Source organism: Quercus robur, chromosome 7 (assembly GCF_932294415.1).
Source record: "Quercus robur chromosome 7, dhQueRobu3.1, whole genome shotgun sequence".
NCBI lineage: Eukaryota > Viridiplantae > Streptophyta > Magnoliopsida > Fagales > Fagaceae > Quercus > Quercus robur.
Genome location: NC_065540.1, coordinates 29,234,377 through 29,254,694, shown reverse-complemented (window position 1 = coordinate 29,254,694; position 20,318 = coordinate 29,234,377). Strand labels below are relative to the sequence as shown.

General features: G+C 36.5%; 2 pseudogenes; both read left to right on the top strand.

The window, feature by feature from the left end:
* Positions 1-6,296: 6,296 nt before the first annotated feature.
* Positions 6,297-9,996, top strand: LOC126691255 (uncharacterized; annotated as a pseudogene).
* Positions 9,997-11,079: 1,083 nt separating this feature from the next.
* Positions 11,080-16,348, top strand: LOC126691254 (uncharacterized; annotated as a pseudogene).
* Positions 16,349-20,318: the final 3,970 nt, after the last annotated feature.

Sequence of the window (20,318 nt, the reverse complement as noted above, 5' to 3'; positions counted from 1 at the left end):
ATTTCAAGCCGAAACGTGTCTGGACAGGCCGAAAAATAGAGAAAAATATAATTTTTGTTTCGATCCGTTACTACACGACTCGAGATATAGAAATCCAAAAAAAATAGCAAAAAAATCCAAAAAATTACAAAACATCATCCTGGCTTCATCTCAAGCTGAAACGGGTCGGGACAAGCTGAAAAAAAAAAAAAGAAAAAAAAAAAACATTTCGTTCCGATCCGTTCCTACTCGACCCGAGTTAGAAAATTAAAAAAAAAACTACAAAAAAATTCAAAAAATTAAAAAATTTCAACCTGGCTTCATTTCAAGGTGAAATGGGTTGGAATGAGCCGAAAAATAGAGAATTTTTTTTTTCATTCCGATCCATTTCTACCCGACCCAAGATATAGAAATCCAAAAAAAAAAAAAGCAAAAAAATCCAAAAAATTACAAAACATCATCTTGGCTTCATCTCAAGTAGAAACGGGTCGGGATAAGTCGAAAAAGAATGAAAATTTTTTTTTCCGTTCCGATCCGTTCCTACCCTACTGGGTTATAAAATTAAAAAAAAAAAACTGCAAAATAATTCAAAAAATTAAAAAATTTCAACCTAGCTTCATTTCAAGCCAAAACGGGTTGGAACGGGCCGAATAATAGAGATTTTTTTTTTTTTTTTTTTTTTTTTTTTTTTTTTTTTTTTTTTTTTTTTTCGTTCTGATCCATTCCTACCTGACCCGAGATGTAGAAATCCAAAAAAAATTCAAAAAATTACGAAACATCATCTTGGCTTCATCTTAAGCCGAAACGAGTCAGGACAGACCGAAAAAGTATGAAAAAAAAAATTTTGTTCCGATCCGTTCCTACTCGATCCGAGTTAGAAAATTAAAAAAAAAATAGCAAAAAAATTAAAAAAAACTTCAACTTGGCTTCATTTCAAGCCGAAACAGGTCGAAACGGGCCAGAAAATAGAGAAAAAAATAATTTTCGATTCGATCCACTCCTACACAACCCGAGATAAAGAAATCAAAAAAATAAAAAAATAAATAAAACAACAAAAAAATTACAAAACATCATCCTGGCTTCGTCTCAAGCCGAAATGAGTCAGGACAAACCGAAAAGGAATGAAAAAAAAAATCGTTCTGATCCGTTCATACCCGATTCAATTTAGAAAATTAAAAAAAAAATAGCAAAACAATTAAAAAACTTTAACCTAGCTTCATTTCAAGCCGAAACGGGCCAAAAAATAGAGAAAAAAATAATTTTCGATCCGATCCGTTCTTACACGACCCGAGATAAAGAAATCCAAAAAAAATACAAAAAAATTACAGAACATCATCCTAACTTCATCTCAAACCGAAACGGGTCGGGACAAGCTGAGAAAGAATGAAAAAAAAAAAAAAAAAATTTCGTTCCTACCCGACCCGAGTTAAAAAATTTAAAATAAATAGCAAAAAAATTCAAAAAATTAAAAAACACCATTCTGGCATCATTTCAAGCAGAAACGTGTCTGGATAGGCCGAAAAATAGAGAAAAATATAATTTTTGTTTCGATCCGTTACTGCACGACCCGAGATATAGAAATCCAAAAAAAATAGCAAAAAAATCCAAAAAATTACAAAACATCATCTTGGCTTCATCTCAAGCTGAAACGGGTCGGGACAAGCCGAAAAAGAAAAAGAAAAAAAAAACATTTCATTCCGATCCGTTCCTACCCGACCCGAGTTAGAAAATTAAAAAAAAAACTACAAAAAAATTCAAAAAAATAAAAAATTTCAACCTGGCTTCATTTCAAGTTGAAATAGGTCGGAACGAGCCGAAAAATAGAGAAATTTTTTTTTTTTTCATTCCGATCCATTTCTACCCGACCCTAGATATAGAAATCCAAAAAAAAAAGCAAAAAAATTCAAAAAATTACAAAACATCATCTTGGCTTCATCTCAAGCTGAAACGAGTCAGGACAGACTGAAAATGAATGAAAAAAAGAAAATTTCGTTTTGATCCATTCTTACCCGATCCGAGTTAGAAAATTTAAAAAAAAATAGCAAAAAAATTTTTAAAAAAAATTAAGAAACTTCAACCTGGCTTCATTTTATGCCGAAACGAGTCGGAACGGGCCAAAAAATAGAGAAAAAAATAATTTTTGATCCGATCCGTTCCTACACGAGCCATGATAAAGAAATCCAAAAAAAGAAAAAAAGAAAAAAAATAAAAAAAAAATTACAAAACATCATCCTAGTTCATCTAAAGCCAAAACGGGTTGGGACAAGCCAAAAAAGAATGAATTTTTTTTTTTTTTTCGTTCCAATCCGTTCCTACCCAACCCGAGTTAGAAAAAAAAAATAGCGAAAATTTTAAAAAATTAAAAAACTTCAACCTGGCTTCATTTCAAGCCGAAACGGGTCAGAACGGGCCTAAAAACAGAGAAAAAAATAATTTTCATTCCAATCCGTTCCTACACGACCCAAGATAGAGAAATCCAAAAAAAAAAGCAAAAAAATCCAAAAAATTACAAAACATCATCCTCGCTTCATCTTAAGTCGAAACGGGTCGGGACATGCCGAAAAAGAGAGTTTTTTTTTTTTTTTTTTTTTTTTTTTTTTTTTTTTTTTTTTTTTTTTCGATCCGATCTATTCCTACCTGACCCGAGCTAGGAAATTAAAAAAAAATAGCAAAAAAAATTCAAAAAATTGAAAAACATCATCCGAGCTTCATTTCAAGCCGAAACGGGTCGGGGCAGGCCGAAAAGGATAGAAAAGAAAATTTTTCATTCCGATCCATTCCTACCCAACCTGAGCTAGAGAATTCCAAAAAAAATAGCAAAAAAAGTCAAAAAATTCAAAATCATCATCCAGGCTTCATTTCAAGCCGAAACGGGACGGGAAAGGCCGAAAAAGAATGAAAAAAAAAATTTCGATCCGATCTGTTCCTACCCGACCCGAGCTAGAAAATTCCAAAAAAATAGCCAAAAAATTCAAAACATTAAAAAAAAAAAATCATCTTGGCTTTATTTCAAGCCAGAACGGGTTGGAACAGGTTGAAGAAGAATGAAAAAAAAAAATTCATTCCGTTCAGTTCCAACCCGACCCGAGTTAGGAAATTAAAAAACTTTAACCTGGCTTCATTTCAAGCTGAAACGGGTTAGAACGGGCCAAATAATAGAGAAAAAAAATAATTTTCATTCCGATCTGTTCCTACCCGACCCGAGTTATAGAAATCCAAAAAAAAAAGAAATAGCAAAAAAATCCAAAAAATTACAAAGCATCATCTTGGCTTCATCTCAAGCCAAAACGAGTTAAGACAGGCTGAAAAAGAATGAAATTTTTTTTTTTCGTTCCGATCCGTTCCTACCTGACCCGAGTTAGAAAATTAAAAAAAATAGCAAAAAAATTCAAAAAATTAAAAAACTTCAAACTAGCATCATGTCAAGCCGAAACGGGTTGGAATGGGCCGAAAAAAAGAGAAAAAAATAATTTTCGTTCCGATCCGTTCGTACACGACCCGAGATATAGAAATCCAAAAAATAGCAAAAATATCCAAAAAATTACAAAACATTATCCTGGCTTCATCTCAAGCCGAAACGGGTCGAGACAAGCCGAAAAGGAATGAAAAAAAAAATCGTTCTGATCCGTTCCTACCCGACCCGAGTTAGAAAATTCAAGAAAAACACAGCAAAAAATTTGAAAAAATTAAAAAACCTCAACCTGGCTACATTTCAAGCCGAAACGGGTCGGAACGGGCCGAATAATAGAGAAAAAAATAATTTTCATTCCGATTTGTTCCTACCCGACCCGAGATATAGAAATCCAAAAAAAATTGCAAAAAAATCCAGAAAATTACAAAACATCATCCTGGCTTCATCTCAAGTAGAGTCGAGTCTGGACAGGCTAAAAAGGAATGAAAAAAAAAAAAATTCGTTCCAATCCGTTCCTACCCGACCTGAATTAGAAAATTAAAAAAAAAATAGCAAAAAAATTCAAAAAATTTAAAAACTTCAACCTGGCTTTGATGCACACCAAGGAGATGGATATGCTGATCATACAAGTGGAAATGGAGCCGAATTTTCACAAGACCCTTTGTCATTTTCTAGTGGCCCAATTACAAGACTTAGAGCGAAACGTTTCAAGGAAGCACTAAATGCGTCCAAGAGAATTGGGCTGATTCTAAAAAAACCAAGATGGGCTCAAATAATAATCAAGGCTTAGTCCATGTCATCAAAGCAATTGAAGAGGCTAATGCATGCAAATTCGCAACCAGCATGGTCTGACCATAAAATGGTGTGAATTAGTTAAGTTCCAAGGATATTAAATGGGAAGATGTCTTGGTATTGGCTGGGCATGTTAATCCTAGTCATTTAGCTATTTTTGACTGCCTTTAGAAGTCCTAGAAAACTAAAAAAAACGTGGGAACTTGATTATATTAATTTTTGTGTTGTTTTTGAAGTTGTAATTATGATTTTTACCTATTCTTGGAGGGTTGTTCCAAGTATAAATCTGGTAGTACGAATTTTAAAGAGGACAGATTGGTATTCAGAAAATTATTCTCCTTGTGAGTCTTGTGATCCTCTTGGTTCTTAAAAGAACTCTTGAACTTATCAAGTTAATCTTGTGGCGTTCAAACAACCAAACTTATCACCTTTGATTCTTGAGAGATTCTTAGGAATTCTTGGTGTGGTGTTTCAATTCTATCGTAGTCTTGGTTTTCATCGGGTTAGGTGACGGGTCAAGGCTCAACAAATCTTGTCTACGTGATCTTGGGGTTCCAAACCATCATTGTTATCAGGTTTCATCACAATTTTTGGTGAAGTTCATATCATTTTGGTATCAGAGCCAGATTCTAAGATAAGTTTGACTATCTTTTATTTTCATTCTATTTACTGCTCCTTGCTTAAAAAAAGAAAAGAAAAGAAGATTTCTCAGTACACGAAGAGGAAAATTTTTCAGTCATATCATTTCCAGTAAGAAAATTTCTTCATTTCAATCTTGTTTCTCACCTTATTAAAGTTCTTAACCTTGTTGATGAGTTTTGGTTGTTTCTCATTTTGAATTGCTGCTAGTTTATTTTGAATTAGTTTCTTGAAGTTCGATTAAGAACTAAAGAAGACACAAAAGAGTGGAAAAAGGCAAGAGTGTGTGAGACCATAAGAGGAAAAAAAGCCGTTTAGAGTGAAAACACGACTGCGAGTGTATCAATTCTTGAGTGAAACACGTAAAGGAGGGCTTGTGAGGATTCTAACTTTGTTTTGCAGATTTTAAATATGTCCAATAATCAAGAAGAAGACACAACCGAAGGACTTCGACCACCAACGGATCAGACCCTCCAAATGCAAGCGATGCTAGGGGAGATGAGGCATACATTGTGGGCTGAATTAGAACCTATTCATGAGAGGTTGGATAGAGTAGAAGTGGGAACTCCTAGGGACCAGCAACATGACAACCCCAATAGACAGCAAGGTGGGCATGTTCCATGGCGGAATGTTGAGGAAAAGGCGGAGTCGGAGGAGGTTGATGGGCCATATGTGAACCGAGGCAGGTTTGAGCGTGGGTATGGGAATAGAGAAGTAAGGATGGGTAGGGCTAGGAGGGATAATGATTTAGGAAACATAAAGATTAAAATCCCATCTTTTCAAGGTAAAAATGATCTTGAAGTTTATTTGGAGTGGGAAACTAAAATGGAGATGGTGTTTGATTGTCACAACTATTCGGAGATAAAGAAGGTTAAGTTGGCTGCAATTGAATTTACTGGGAACAATTATTTATTAATAGGAGGAGGAATAGAGAACCACCCGTGGACACTTGAGAGGAGATGAAAATGCTTATGAGGAGGCGTTTTGTACCCAATCACTAGTATAGGGGATTGTATCAAAAGTTGCAGAGGTTAACTCAAGGTTCCAAGAGTGTTGATGAGTATTACAAGGAGATGGAGATAGCTATGATCCGGGCTAATGTAGAAAAGGATCGGGAAGCCACCATGGCTAGGTTCTTGTACGATTTAAACAGTGAGATTGCGGATATAGTTGAGATGCAGCACTATGTTGAATTGACGGATATGGTGCATCAAGCCATAAAGGTGGAGGAACAATTCAAACGAAAGGGATTGGCTAGGAGGGGACAACCTATGGCTACCACCAGTCCATGGAAGACAGCTCCAAAAAGGGACGAGCAGCTACAAAATAAGCCAAAATTTGAACAATTAAGAGTGCCAACTCAAAGACCACTTTAGGTTACACCGAGGCTTCAAGTTCTAAAACACGTGATATTCAGTGTTTTAAATGTCAAGGGTGGGGACTCATAGCCAGCCAGTGTGTAAACAAAAGGGTGATGGTGATAAATGCTCGAGAGCTTGAGTCAGAGAATGAGGAAGGCGATGATGAGCAAAATGCTGTGGTTGGAGATTTATTGGTAGCAAGGCGAGTTCTCAATGTGCAGGTTAAGGAGGAAGAAAGTAATCAAAGGAAGAACTTGTTTCATACTCGATGCTTTGTAAATAACAAAGTTTGCAGTGTCATTATCGATGAAGGGAGTTGCACAAACGTAGCCAACACTTATTTGGTGGAAAAATTGGCCTTAAGTTACCTTGAAACATCCTCAACCTTACCGGCTTCAATGGCTGAATGAATGTGGCGAAATCAAGGTGACAAGACAAGTGTTGGTGGCATTATCCATTGGCAAATATGAGGATGGGGTGCTATGTGATGTGGTTCCCATGCATGCGTGCCATTTATTGTTGGGAAGACCATGACAATATGATCGGAAGGTTACGCATGATGGATTCACAAATAAGTATTCTTTCACTCTTAAAGGGCAACCTATTACTCTTGTGCCATTACCTCCAAAACAGGTCAGGGAGGACCAATTGAGGTTACAAAAATCAAATGAAAAAAAAAGGAAGGCCGAAATTGAAAAAAAAGAGTTTAAAAAAAAGAAAAGGAGAGAAAAACAGTGATCAGAGTGAAAAAGAAAGAGAGAGGGATTCGGCCATAATAAGAGCAAGAGAGGAAAAATTCAATTACATTGCAAAAAAAAGTGAGATGAAGAGAGCATTATTTTCACACCAGCCCCTTATTGTACTCATGTACAAGGAGGCTCTTTTATGTACTAATGATCTCGCAGGTGCATTACCGAGCAATATTGTTTCTCTTTTGTAGGAGTTTGAAGATGTCCTTCCCGAAGAGGTACCTCATGGTTTACCTCCAATTCAAGGGATTGAACATCAAATTGATTTCATACCTGGTGCATCAATTCCAAACCGACCTGCTTATAGGAGTAATCCCGAGGAGACCATGGAACTTCAGAGGCAAGTAGGTGAATTATTGGAAAAGGGGTATGTGCGAGAAAGCATGAGTCCTTGTGCGGTTCCGGTGTTATTAGTTCCTAAGAAGGATGGAACATGGAGGATGTGTGTCGACTGCTGAGCCATCAACAACATAACGGTAAAATATCGTCATCCCATTCCTAGATTAGATGATATGCTGGATGAATTACATGGTTCTTGTGTCTTTACAAAAATTGATCTTAAGAGTGGATATCACCAGATTAGGATGAAGGAAGGTGATGAATGGAAAATTGCTTTTAAGACTAAATATGGTTTGTATGAGTGGTTAGTAATGCCTTTCGGTTTAACAAATGCTTCGAGCACATTTATGCGTTTGATGAACCATGTTTTGCATGCATTTATTGGCAGATTTGTAGTTGTGTATTTTGATGATATCCTAATTTATAGCAAAAATTTGGAAGAACATGTAATGCATTTGAAATCTGTTTTGGAAATTCTAAGGAAAGAAAGGTTGTTTGCTAACCTCAAAAAGTGCACCTTTTGTACGAATAAGCTTGTGTTTCTTGGTTTTGTTGTTAGTAAAGGAGGAATTGAGGTGGACGAGGAAAAGGTGAAGGCAATCCAAGAGTGGCCAACGCCTACAACAATCAACCAAGTGAGGAGTTTCCACGGCTTAGCTAGCTTCTATAGACGGTTTATGCGTGATTTTAGTAGCTTAGCCGCCCCTCTCACTGAAGTCATTAAGAAAAATGTGTCGTTTAAGTGGGGGAAAGAACAAGAAAAGGCATTTAATTAGCTCAAAGAAAAGTTAACTAATGCACCTTTGCTTGTTATACCTAACTTTGCTAAAACTTTTGAAATTGAGTGTGATGCTTCAGGAATAGGTATTGGAACTGTTTTGATGTAAGAAGGCCGTCTAGTTGCTTATGTCAGTGAAAAGTTGGGTGGGGCAACCCTAAATTACCCCACTTATGATAAGGAGATGTGTGCCTTGGTAAGGGCTTTGGAAAATTGGCAACACTATCTATGGCCAAAGGAATTTGTGATTCACACAGATCATGAATCTTTGATGCAATTGAAAGGACAGCAAAGGTTGAACAAACGCCATGCCAAGTGGGTGGAATTCATTGAAACATTTCCTTATGTGATCAGATACAAGCAAGGTAAGGAAAATGTGGTGGTTGATGCATTGTCCCGAAGGTATGCTTTACTTTCCATTTTAGATACAAAAATGCTTGGCTTTGAATACATTAAGGATCTGTATGCACAAGATTCTGATTTTTGTGATATGTTCAATGCATGTGAAAAGGTAGCATTTGGTAAGTTTTATAAGCATGATGGATTTTTGTTTCGGGAAAATAAACTATGTGTGCCTATGTGTTCTTTGCGTGAATTGCTTGTGAGAGAAGCTCATGGTGGTGGTTTGATAGGTCACTTTGGTGTAGTTAAGACTTTAAGAATTTTGCATGAACATTTTTTTTGGCCTCATATGAAACGTGATGTGGAAAGAATCTGTGAGACGTGTATCATGTGTAAATAGGCTAAGTCTAAGTTGAAACCCCATAGTTTGTACACCCCTTTGCCAATACCTAGTGAACCTTGGACTAATATTTCTATGGATTTTGTTTTAGGTTTACCTAGGACTAAGAGGGGGAGAGATTCAGTTTTTGTGGTGGTCGATAGATTTTCCAAGATGGCACACTTCATTGCATGTCACAGAACTAATGATACATCACATATAGCTGATTTATTCTTCAAAGAAATTGTTAGGCTACATGGTATGCCTAGGACCATTGTTTCTGATAGGGATGCAAAGTTTTTGAGTTACTTTTGGTAGACTTTGTGAGGAAAGTTGGGAACCAAGTTGTTGTTTTCTACTACTTGTCATCCACAAACGGATGGTCAAACTGAAGTAGTAAATAGAACTTTGTCTTCCTTGTTGCGTGCTATCATTAAAAAGAACTTGAAAACCTGGGAAGATTGTTTGCCACATGTTGAATTTGCTTAAAATAGAAGTATACATTCTGCATCTAAGTTTTCACCATTTGAAATTGTTTATGGTTTTAACCCATTGTCACCTTTGGATTTATCTTCTTTACCTTTGAGTGAATGTGTGAACTTAGATGGCAAAAAGAAAGCAGAATTTGTAAAGATGATTCATGAAAAGGCACGGCTGAACATTGAAAGGAGGACTCAACAATATGTCCATCAAGCCAACAAGGGACGCAAGAAGGTAGTGTTTGAACCAGGAGATTGGGTTTGGTTGCACTTAAGGAAGGAACGTTTTCCAGAGAAATGACGTTCAAAACTCCTATCTCGAGGTGATGGACCATTTTAAGAAATAATGTCGGAATGATGTTTTTTAATTTTTTGCTATTTTTTTTTTAAATTTACTAGTCCTGGTTGGGTAGGAATGGAATTCAGGACAAAATTTTCTTTTTCTCTTTCTCGGCCTATCTAAACTCGGTTTGGATAGAAATTCATGCACACCAAGGAGCTGGACATGCTGATTATACAAGTGGAAATGGAGCTGAACTTGCACAAGACCCTTTGTCATTTTCTAGTGGCCCAATTACAAGACTTAGAGCCAAACGTTTCAAGGAAACACTAAATGGGCTAGTCCAAGAGAATTGGGCTGATTCTAAAAAGACCAAGATGGGCTTAAATAATAATCAAGGCTTAGTCCATGTCATCAAAGCAATTGAAGAGGCTAATGCATGCAAATTCGCAACCATCATGGTCTGACCATAAAAGGGTGTGAATTTGCTAAGTTCCAAGGATATTAAATAGGAAGATGTCTTGGTAGCATGGTCTGACCACAAAAGGGTGTGAATTTGTTAAGTTCCAAGGATATTAAATGGGAAGATGCCTTGGTATTGGCTGGGCATGTTAATCCTAGTCATTTAGCTATTTTTGACTGCCTTTAGAAGTCCTAGAAAACTAAAAAAAACGTGGGAACTTGATTATATTAATTTTTGTGTTGTTTTTGAAGTTGTAATTATGATTTTTACCTATTCTTGGAAGGTTGTTCCAAGTATAAATCTGGTAGTACGAATTTTAAAGAGGACAGATTGGTATTCAGAAAATTATTCTCCTTGTGAGTCTTGTGATCCTCTTGGTTCTTAAAAGAACTCTTGAACTTATCAAGTTAATCTTGTGGCGTTCAAACAACCAAACTTATCACCTTTGATTCTTGAGAGATTCTTTGGAATTCTTGGTGTGGCGTTTCAATTCTATCGTAGTCTTAGTTTTCATCTGGTTAGGTGACGGGTCAAGGCTCAATAGATCTTGTCTACACGATCTTGGGGTTCCAGACCATCATTATTATTCGGTTTCATCACAATTGTTGGTGAAGTTCATATCATTTTGGTATCAGAGCTTTGGTTCTAAGATAAGTTTGACTATCTTTTATTTTCATTTTAATTCCTGTTCCTTGCTCAGAAAGAAAAAAAAAAAAAAAAAAAAAAAAAAAAAAAAAAAGATTTCTCAGTACACAAAGAGGAAAATTTCTCAATCATATCATTTCCAGTAAGAAAATTTCTTCATTTCAATCTTGTTTCTCACCTTATTCAAGTTCTTGACCTTGTTGATGAGTTTTGGTTGTTTCTCATTTTGAATTCCTGCTAGTTTATTTTGAATTAGTTTCTTGAAGTTCGATTAAGAACTAAAGAAGACACAAAAGAGTGGAAAAAGGCAAGAGTGTGTGAGACCATAAGAGGAAAAAAAGCTTTTTAGAGTGAAAACACGACTGCGAATGTATCAATTCTTGAGTGAAACATGTAAGGGAGGCCTTGTGAGGATTCTAACTTTGTTTTGCAGATTTTAAATATGTCCAATAATCAAGAAGAAGACAGAACCGAAGGACTTCGACCACCAACGGATCAGACCCTCCAAATGCAAGCGATGCTAGGGGAGATGAGGCATACATTGAGGGCTGAATTAGAACCTATTCATGAGAGGTTGGATAGGGTAGAAGGGAGAACTCCTAGGGGCCAGCAACATGACAACCCTAATAGGCAGCAAGGTGGGCGTGTTCCATGGCGGAACGTTGAGGAAGAGGCGGAGTCGAAGAAGGTTGATGGGCCATATGTGAACCGAGGCAGGTTTGAGCGTGGGTATGGGAATAGAGAAGCAAGGATGGGTAGGCCTAGGAGGGATAATGATTTAGGAAACATAAAGATTAAAATCCCATCTTTTCAAGGTAAAAATGATCCTGAAGTTTATTTGGAGTGGGAAACTAAAATGGAGATGGTGTTTGATTGTCACAACTATTCGGAGATAAAGAAGGTTAAGTTGGCTGCAATTGAATTTACTGATTATGCCATTGTTTGGTGGGATCAATTATTGATTAATAGGAGGAGGAATAGAGAACCACCCATGGACACTTGGGAGGAGATGAAAATGCTTATGAGGAGGCATTTTGTACCCAATCACTATTATAGGGGATTGTATCAAAAGTTACAGAGGTTAACTCAAGGTTCCAAGAGTGTATATGAGTATTACAAGGAGATGGAGGTAGCTATGATCCGGGCTAATGTAGAAGAGGACCGGGAAGCCACCATGGCTAGGTTCTTGCACGGTTTAAATCGTGAGATTGCGGATATAGTTGAAATGTAGCACTATGTTGAATTGACGGATATGGTGCATCAAGCCATAAAGGTGGAGGAACAATTCAAACAAAAGGGATTGGCTAGGAGGGGACAACCTATGGCTACCACCAGTCCATGGAAGACAGCTCCAAAAAGGGACGAGCAGCTACAAAATAAGCCAAAATTTGAACCGTCTAAGAGTGCCAACTTAAAGACCACTTTAGGTAACACCGAGGGTTCGAGTTCTAAAACACGTGATATTAAGTGTTTTAAATGTCAAGGGCAGGGGGACACATAGTCAGCCAGTGTGTAAACAAAAGGGTGATGGTGATAAATTCTCAAGGAGAGCTTGAGTTGGAGAATGAGGAAGAAGTAGATGATCATGACATGCCATCTTTGGAGGATGCCGATGATGAGCAAAATGCTGTGGTTGGAGATTTATTAGTAGCAAGGCGAGTTCTCAATGTGCAGGTTAAGGAGGAAGAAAGTAATCAAAGGGAGAACTTGTTTCATACTCGGTGCTTTGTAAATAACAAAGTTTGCAGTGTCATTATCGATGGAGGGAGTTGCACAAACGTAACCAGAACTTATTTGGTGGAAAAATTGGCCTTAACTACCTTGAAACATCCTCAACCTTACCGGCTTCAGTGGCTGAATGAATGTGGCGAAATCAAGGTGACAGGTCAAGTGTTGGTGGCATTATTCATTGGCAAATATGAGGATGAGGTGCTATGTGATGTGGTTCCCATGCATGCGTGCTACGTATTGTTGGGAAGACCATGGCAGTATGATCGGAAGGTTACGCATGATGGATTCACAAATAAGTATTCTTTCATTCTTAAAGGGCAACCTATTACTCTTGTGCCATTAGCTCCTAAACAGGTTAGGGAGGACCAATTGAAGTTACAAAAATCAAATGAAAAAAAAAGGAAAAAGAAAGGAAGGCCGAAATTAAAAAAAAAAAAGAGTTAAAAAAAAAGGAGAGAAAAATAGTGATCAGAGTGAAAAAGAAAGAGAGGGATTCAGCCATAATAAGAGCAAGAGAGGAAAAATTCAATTACATTGCAAAAAAAAGTGAGATCAAGAGTGCATTATTTTCACACCAGCCCCTTATTGTACTCATGTACAAGGAGGCTCTTTTATGTACTAATGATCTCGCCGGTGCATTACTGAGCAATATTGTTTCTCTTTTGCAGGAGTTTGAAGATGTCCTTCCTGAAGAGGTACCTCATGGTTTACCTCTAATTCGAGAGATTGAACATCAAATTGATTTCATACTTGGTGCATCAATTCCAAACCGACCTGCTTATAGGAGTAATCCCGAGGAGACCAAGGAACTTCAGAGGCAAGTAGGTGAATTATTGGAAAAGGGGTATGTGCGAGAAAGCATGAGTCCTTGTGCGGTTCCGGTGTTATTAGTTCCTAAGAAGGATGGAACATGGAGGATGTGTGTTGACTGCCAAGCCATCAACAACATAACGGTAAAATATCGTCATCCCATTCCTAGATTAGATGATATGCTGGATGAATTACATGGTTCTTGTGTCTTTACAAAAATTGATCTTAAGAGTGGATATCACCAGATTAGGATGAAGGAAGGTGATGAATGGAAAACTGCTTTTAAGACTAAATATGGTTTCTATGAGTGGTTAGTAATGCCTTTCGATTTAACTAATGCTCCGAGCACATTTATACATTTGATGAACCATGTTTTGGTGCATTTATTGGCAGATTTGTAGTTGTGTATTTTGATGATATCCTAATTTATTGCAAAAATTTGGAAGAACATTTAATGCATTTGAAATCTGTTTTGGAAATTCTAAGGAAAGAAAGGTTGTTTGCTAACCTCAAAAAGTGCACCTTTTGTACGGATAAGCTTGTGTTTCTTGGTTTTGTTGTTAGTAAAGGAGGAATTGAGGTGGATGAGGAAAAGGTGAAGGCAATCCAAGAGTGGCCAACGCCTACAACAATCAGCCAAGTGAGGAGTTTCCACGGCTTAGCTAGCTTCTATAGACAGTTTATGCGTGATTTTAGTAGCTTAGCCGCCCCTTTCACTGAAATCATTGAGAAAAATGTGTCTTTTAAGTGGGGGAAAGAACAAGAAAAGGCATTTAATCAGCTCAAAGAAAAGTTAACTAATGCACCTTTGCTTGTTTTACCTAACTTTGCTAAAACTTTTGAAATTGAGTGTGATGCTTCAGGAATAGGTTTTGGAGCTGTTTTGATGCAGAAAGGCCATCCAGTTGCTTATTTCAGTGAAAAGTTGGGTGGGGCAGCCCTAAATTACCCCACTTATGATAAGGAGATGTATGCCTTGGTAAGGGCTTTGGAAAATTGGCAACACTATCTATGGCCAAAGGAATTTGTGATTCACACAAATCATGAATCTTTGAAGCATTTGAAAGGGCAGCAAAGGTTGAACAAATGCTATGCCAAGTGGGTGGAATTCATTGAAACATTTCCTTATGTGATCAGATACAAGCAAGGTATGGAAAATGTGGTGGCTAATGCATTGTCCCGAAGGTATGCTTTACTTTCCATTTTAGATACAAAAATGCTTGGCTTTGAATACATTAAGGAGCTATATGCACAAGATTCTGATTTTTGTGATGTGTTCAATGCATGTGAAAAGTAGCATTTGGTAAGTTTTATAGGCATGATGGATTTTTGTTTCGGGAAAATAAATTGTGTGTGCCTATGTGTTCTTTGCATGAATTGCTTGTGAGAGAAGCTCTTGGTGGTGGTTTGATGGGTCACTTTAGTGTAGCTAAGACTTTAGGAATTTTGCATGATCATTTTTTTTGGCCTCGTATGAAACGTGTTGTGGAAAGAATCTGTGAGACATGTATCACATGTAAACAAGCTAAGTCTAAGTTGAAACCCCATGGTTTGTACACCCCTTTGCCAATACCTAGTGAACCTTGGACTGATATTTCTATGGGTTTTGTTTTAGGTTTACCTAGGACTAAGAGGGGGAGAGATTCAGTTTTTGCGGTGATCGATAGATTTTCCAAGATGGCACACTTCATTGCATGTCACAAAACTAATGATGCATCACATATAGCTGATTTATTCTTCAAAGAAATTGTTAGGCTACTTGGTATGCCTAGGACCATTGTTTCTGATAGGGATGCAAAGTTTTTGAGTTACTTTTGGAAAACTTTGCGGGGAAAGTTAGGCACCAAGTTGTTGTTTTCTACTACTTGTCATCCACAAACGGATGGTCAAACTGAAGTAGTAAATAGAACTTTGTCTTCCTTGTTGCGTGCTATCATTAAAAAGAACTTGAAAACCTGGGAAGATTGTTTGCCACATGTTGAATTTGCTTACAATAAAAGTATACATTCTGCATCTAAGTTTTCACCATTTGAAATTATTTATGGTTTTAACCCATTATCACCTTTGGATTTATCTTCTTTACCTTTGAGTGAATGTGTGAACTTAGATGGCAAAAAGAAAGCAGAATTTGTAAAGATGATTCATGAAAAGGCACGGCTGAACATTGAAAGGAGGACTCAACAATATGTCCATCAAGCCAACAAGGGACGCAAGAAGGTAGTGTTTGAACCAGGAGATTGGGTTTGGTTGCACTTAAGGAAGGAACGCTTTCCAGAGAAATGACGTTCAAAACTCCTACCTCGGGGTGATGGACCATTTCAAGTAGTGGAGCGCATCAATGATAGTGCCTACAAGCTAGACTTACCTGTTGATTATGGTGTCAGTGCAAGCTTTAATGTTGCTGATTTGTCTCCTTTTGATGTAGGTGATGATTTGAGGACAAATCCTTCTCAAGAGGGGGAGAATGATGCACACCAAGGAGCTGGACATACTGATTATACAAGTAGAAATGGAGTTGAACTTGCACAGGACCCTTTGTCATTTTTTGGGCGCCCAATTACAAGACTTAGAGCCAAACGTTTCAAGGAAGCACTGAATGGGCTAGTCCAAGAGAATTGGGCTAATTCTAAAAAGACCAAGATAGTCTCAAATAATAATCAAGGCTTAGTCCATGTCATCAAAACAATTGAAGAGGCTAATGCATGCATGCAAATTCGCAACCAGCATGCAAACTCCTATCTCAGGGTGATGGACCATTTCAAGTAGTGGAGCGCATCAATGATAATGCCTACAAGCTAGACTTACCCGGTGAGTATGGTGTCGATGCAAGCTTTAATGCTGCTGATTTGTCTCCTTTTGATGTAGGTGATGATTTGAGGACAAATCCTTCTCAAGAGGGGGAGAATGATGCACACCAAGGAGCTGGACATGCTGATTATACAAGTGGAAATGGAGCTGAACTTGCACAAGACCCTTTGTCTTTTTCTAGTGGCCCAATTACAAGACTTAGAGCCAAATGTTTCAAAGAAGCACTGAATGGGCTAGTCCAAGAGAATTGGGCTGATTCTAAAAAAACCAAGATGGGCTCAAATAATAATCAGGACTTATTCCATGTCATCAAAGCAATTGAAGAGGCTAATGCATGCAAATTCGCAACCAGTATGGTCTGATCATAAAAGGGTGTGAATTTGTTAAGTTCCAAGGATATTAAATGGGAAGATGTCTTGGTAGCATGGTCTGACCACAAAAGGGTGTGAATTTGTTAAGTTCCAAGGATATTAAATGGGAAGATGCCTTGGTATCGGCTGGGCATGTTAATCCTAGTCATTTAGCTATTTTTTACTGCCTTTAGAAGTCCTAGAAAACTAAAAAAAAAAAAACGTGGGAACTTGATTATATTAATTTTTGTGTTGTTTTTGTTGTAATTATGATTTTTACCTATTCTTGGAGGGTTGTTCCAAGTATAAATCTAGTAGTACAAATTTTAAAGAGGATAGATTGGTATTCAGAAAATTATTCTCCTTGTGAGTCTTGTGATCCTCTTGGTTCTTAAAAGAACTCTTGAACTTATCAAGTTAATCTTGTGGCGTTCAAACAACCAAACTTATCACCTTTGATTCTTGAGAGATTCTTAGGAATTCTTGGTGTGGCGTTTCAATTCTATTGTAGTCTTGGTTTTCGTCTGGTTAGGTGACGGGTCAAGGCTCAACAAATCTTGTCTACACGATCTTGGGGTTCCAAAACATCATTGTTATTGGGTTTCATCACAATTGTTGGTGAAGTTCATATTAGAAATATTGCCGGAATGATGTCTTTTAATTTTTTTTATTTTTTTGCTTTTGGAATTTTCTAGCCCAGGGCGGGTAGGAACAGAATTTGGGAGTAAATTTTTTTTCTCTTTTTTTCGATCTATCTCAGCCCGGTTTGGATAGAAATATTGCCAGAATGGTGTTTTTTTAATTTTTTGAATTCTTTTGCTATTTTTTTTGGAATTTTCTAGCCCGTGTTGGGTTGGAACGGAATTCGGAATGAAAATTTATTTTTTCTTCTTCTCGGCCTATCTAAACCCAATTTGGATAGAAATAGTGCCGGAATGATGTTTTTTAATTTTTTTGAATTTTTTTGCTATTTTTTTTTAATTTTCTAGGCCGGGTCGGGTAGGAATGGATTCCGGAACGAAAACTTTTCTCTCTCTTTCTCGACCTATCTCAACCCGGTTTGGATAAAAATATTACCAGAATGATGTTTTTTAATTTTTTGAATTTATTATCTATTTGTTTTGTAATTTTATAACTCGGGCCGGGTAGGAACGGAATTCGGGAGTAATATTTTTTCTCTCTTACTTGACCTATCTTAACTCGGATTGGATAGAAATATCGCCAGAATGATTTTTTTTTTTAATTTTTTTGCTATTTATTTTGGAATTTTCTAGCCGGATTGGGTAGGAACGGAATTTGGAATGAAATTTTTTTTTCTTTTTCTCGGCCTATCTCAACTCGGTTTGGATAGAAATATTTCTGGAATGATGTTTTTAAATTTTTTTGACTATTTGTTTTGGAATTTTCTAGCCTGGGTCGGGTAGGAACGAAATTCGAGAGTAAAATTTTTTTCTCTCTTTCTCTACCTATCTCAACCCGGTTTCGATAGGAAAAAAATGCCGGAATGATGTTTTTTTATTTTTTTGAATTTTTTTGCTATTTTTTTGGTAATTTTCTAGCCTAGGTCGGGTAGGAACGGAATTCGGGACGAAATTTTTTTTCTCTATTTCTTGGCCTATCTCAACCCAGTTTAGATAGAAATATTTCCGGAATAATGTTTTTTAATTTTTTTTTAACTATTTGTTTTGAAATTTTCTAAGCCAGGTTGGGTAGGAACGGAATTCGGTAGTAAAATTTTTTTCTCTATTTCTCATCCCATCTAAATCCGGTTTGGAAAGAAATAATGCCAGAATGATGTTTTTTAATTTTTTGAATTTTTTTGCTATCTTTCTGGGAATTTTCTAGCCGGGTTCGAGTAGGAACGGAATTCGGAACGAAAATTTTGTTCACCTTTTCTCGACCTATCTCAACCTGGTTTGGATAGAAATAATGCCAGAATGAAATTTTTTAATTTTTTCAATATTTTAAGGAATTTTCTAGCCCGGGTCGGGTAGGAACGTAATTCGGGACGAAATTTTTTTTCTCTCTTTCTTGACCTATCTAGACTTGGTTTGGATAGAAACAATGCCAGAATGATGTTTTTTAATTTTTTGAATTTTTTTGGAATTTTCTAGCCCAGGTCGGGTAGGAATGGGATTCGGAACGAAAATATTTTTTTTCTCTTTTTCGGCCTATCTCAACGGTTTAGGTAGAAATAATGCAGGAAAGATGTTTTGAATTTTTTTGCTATTTTTTTTATTAATTTTCTAGGCCGGGTTGGGTAGGAACGAAATTCGGAACAGAAATTTTTTTCTCTCTTTCTCGGCCTATCTATGCCCAGATTGGATAGAAATATTGGTGGAATGATGTTTTTGAATTTTTTTGCTATTTGTTTTGGAAATTTCTAGCCCAGGTCAGGTCGAACTGGAATTCGGTACTAAAATTTTTTTTCGCTCTTTCTTAACCTACCTCAGCTCGGATTGGATAGAAATATTGCTGGAATGATGTTTTTGAATTTTTTTGCTATTTTTTTTTTAATTTTCTAGCCCTAGTCGAGTAGGAACGAAATTCAGGACTAAATTTTTTTTTTTTTCTCTTTCTCGGCCTATCTAAGCTCAGCTTGGATAGAAATATTTCCAGAATGATGTTTTTTAAATTTTTGAATTTTTTTTGCTATACTTTTTGGAATTTTCTAGCTTGGGTCGGGAAGGAACAGAATTTGGGAAGAAAATATTTTTTCTCTCTTTCTCAACACGGTTTGGATAGAAAAATAGCCGGAACGATGTTTTTTAATTTTTTGAATTTTTTTCCAATGTTTTTTGAAATTTTCTAGCCCTAGTCGGGTAGGAACGAAATTCGAGACGAAATTTTTTTTCTCTATTTCTCGACCACCCAGTTTGGATAGAAATAATGCCAGAACGATGTTTTTTTTAAAATTTAGCTATTTTTTTGGGAATTTTCTAGCTTGGGTCAGGACGGAATGGAATTTGGAAAAAAAAAATTATTCGCTTTTTTCTCGACCTATTTCAATTCGAATTGGATAGAAATATTGCCGGAATGATGTTTTTTAATTTTTTTGCTATTTTTTTTTTCTAGCCCGGGTCAGGTAGGAACGAAATTCAGAATGAAATTTTTTTTTCTCTTTTTCTCGGCCTATCTCAGCCCGGTTTGGATAGAAATATTGCAGGAATGATGTTTTTTAATTTTTTGAATTTTTTTGACTATTTGTTTTGGAATTTTCTATCCTGTATCGGGTAGGAACGGAATTCGGGACTAAAATTTTTTTCTCTCTCTCTGCCTATCTCAACCCGGATTGGATAAAAATAATGCCAGAATGATGTCTTTTAAGTTTTTTGAATTTTTTTGCTATTTTTTTGATAATTTTCTAGCTCGGGTCAGGTAGGAATGGAATTCGGGATGAAAGTTTTTTTTTTCTCTCTTTCTCAGCCTATCTCAAACCAGTTTGGATAGAAATAATGCCAAAATGATGTTTTTTTATTTTTTGAATTTTTTTGCTATTTTTTGGTAATTTTCTAACCTGGGTCGGGTAGGAACGGAATTCGGGATGAAAGTTTTTTTTTTTCTCTCTTTCTTTGCCTATCTCAACCTAGTTCGGATAGAAATAATGCCGGAATGATGTTTTTTAATTTTTGGAATTTTTTTGAATTTTCTAGGCCGGGTCAAGTAGGAACGGAATTCGGAACGAAATTTTTTTTTTTCTCTTTCTCAGCCTATCTAAGCCAGGATTGGATAGAAATATTGTCGGAATAATGTTTTTTAATTTTTTGAATTTTTTGGCTATTTGTTTTGGAATTTTCTAGCCCTAGTCGAGTTGGAACAGAATTCAGGACTAAAATTTTTTTTTCTCTTTCTCGACCTATCCCAACCCGGATTGGAGAAAAATATTGCCGGAATGATTTTTCTAATTTTTTGAATTTTTTTGATATTTTTTTTTTCAATTTTCTAGGCCGAGACAGGTAAGAACGGAATTCGGAACGAAATT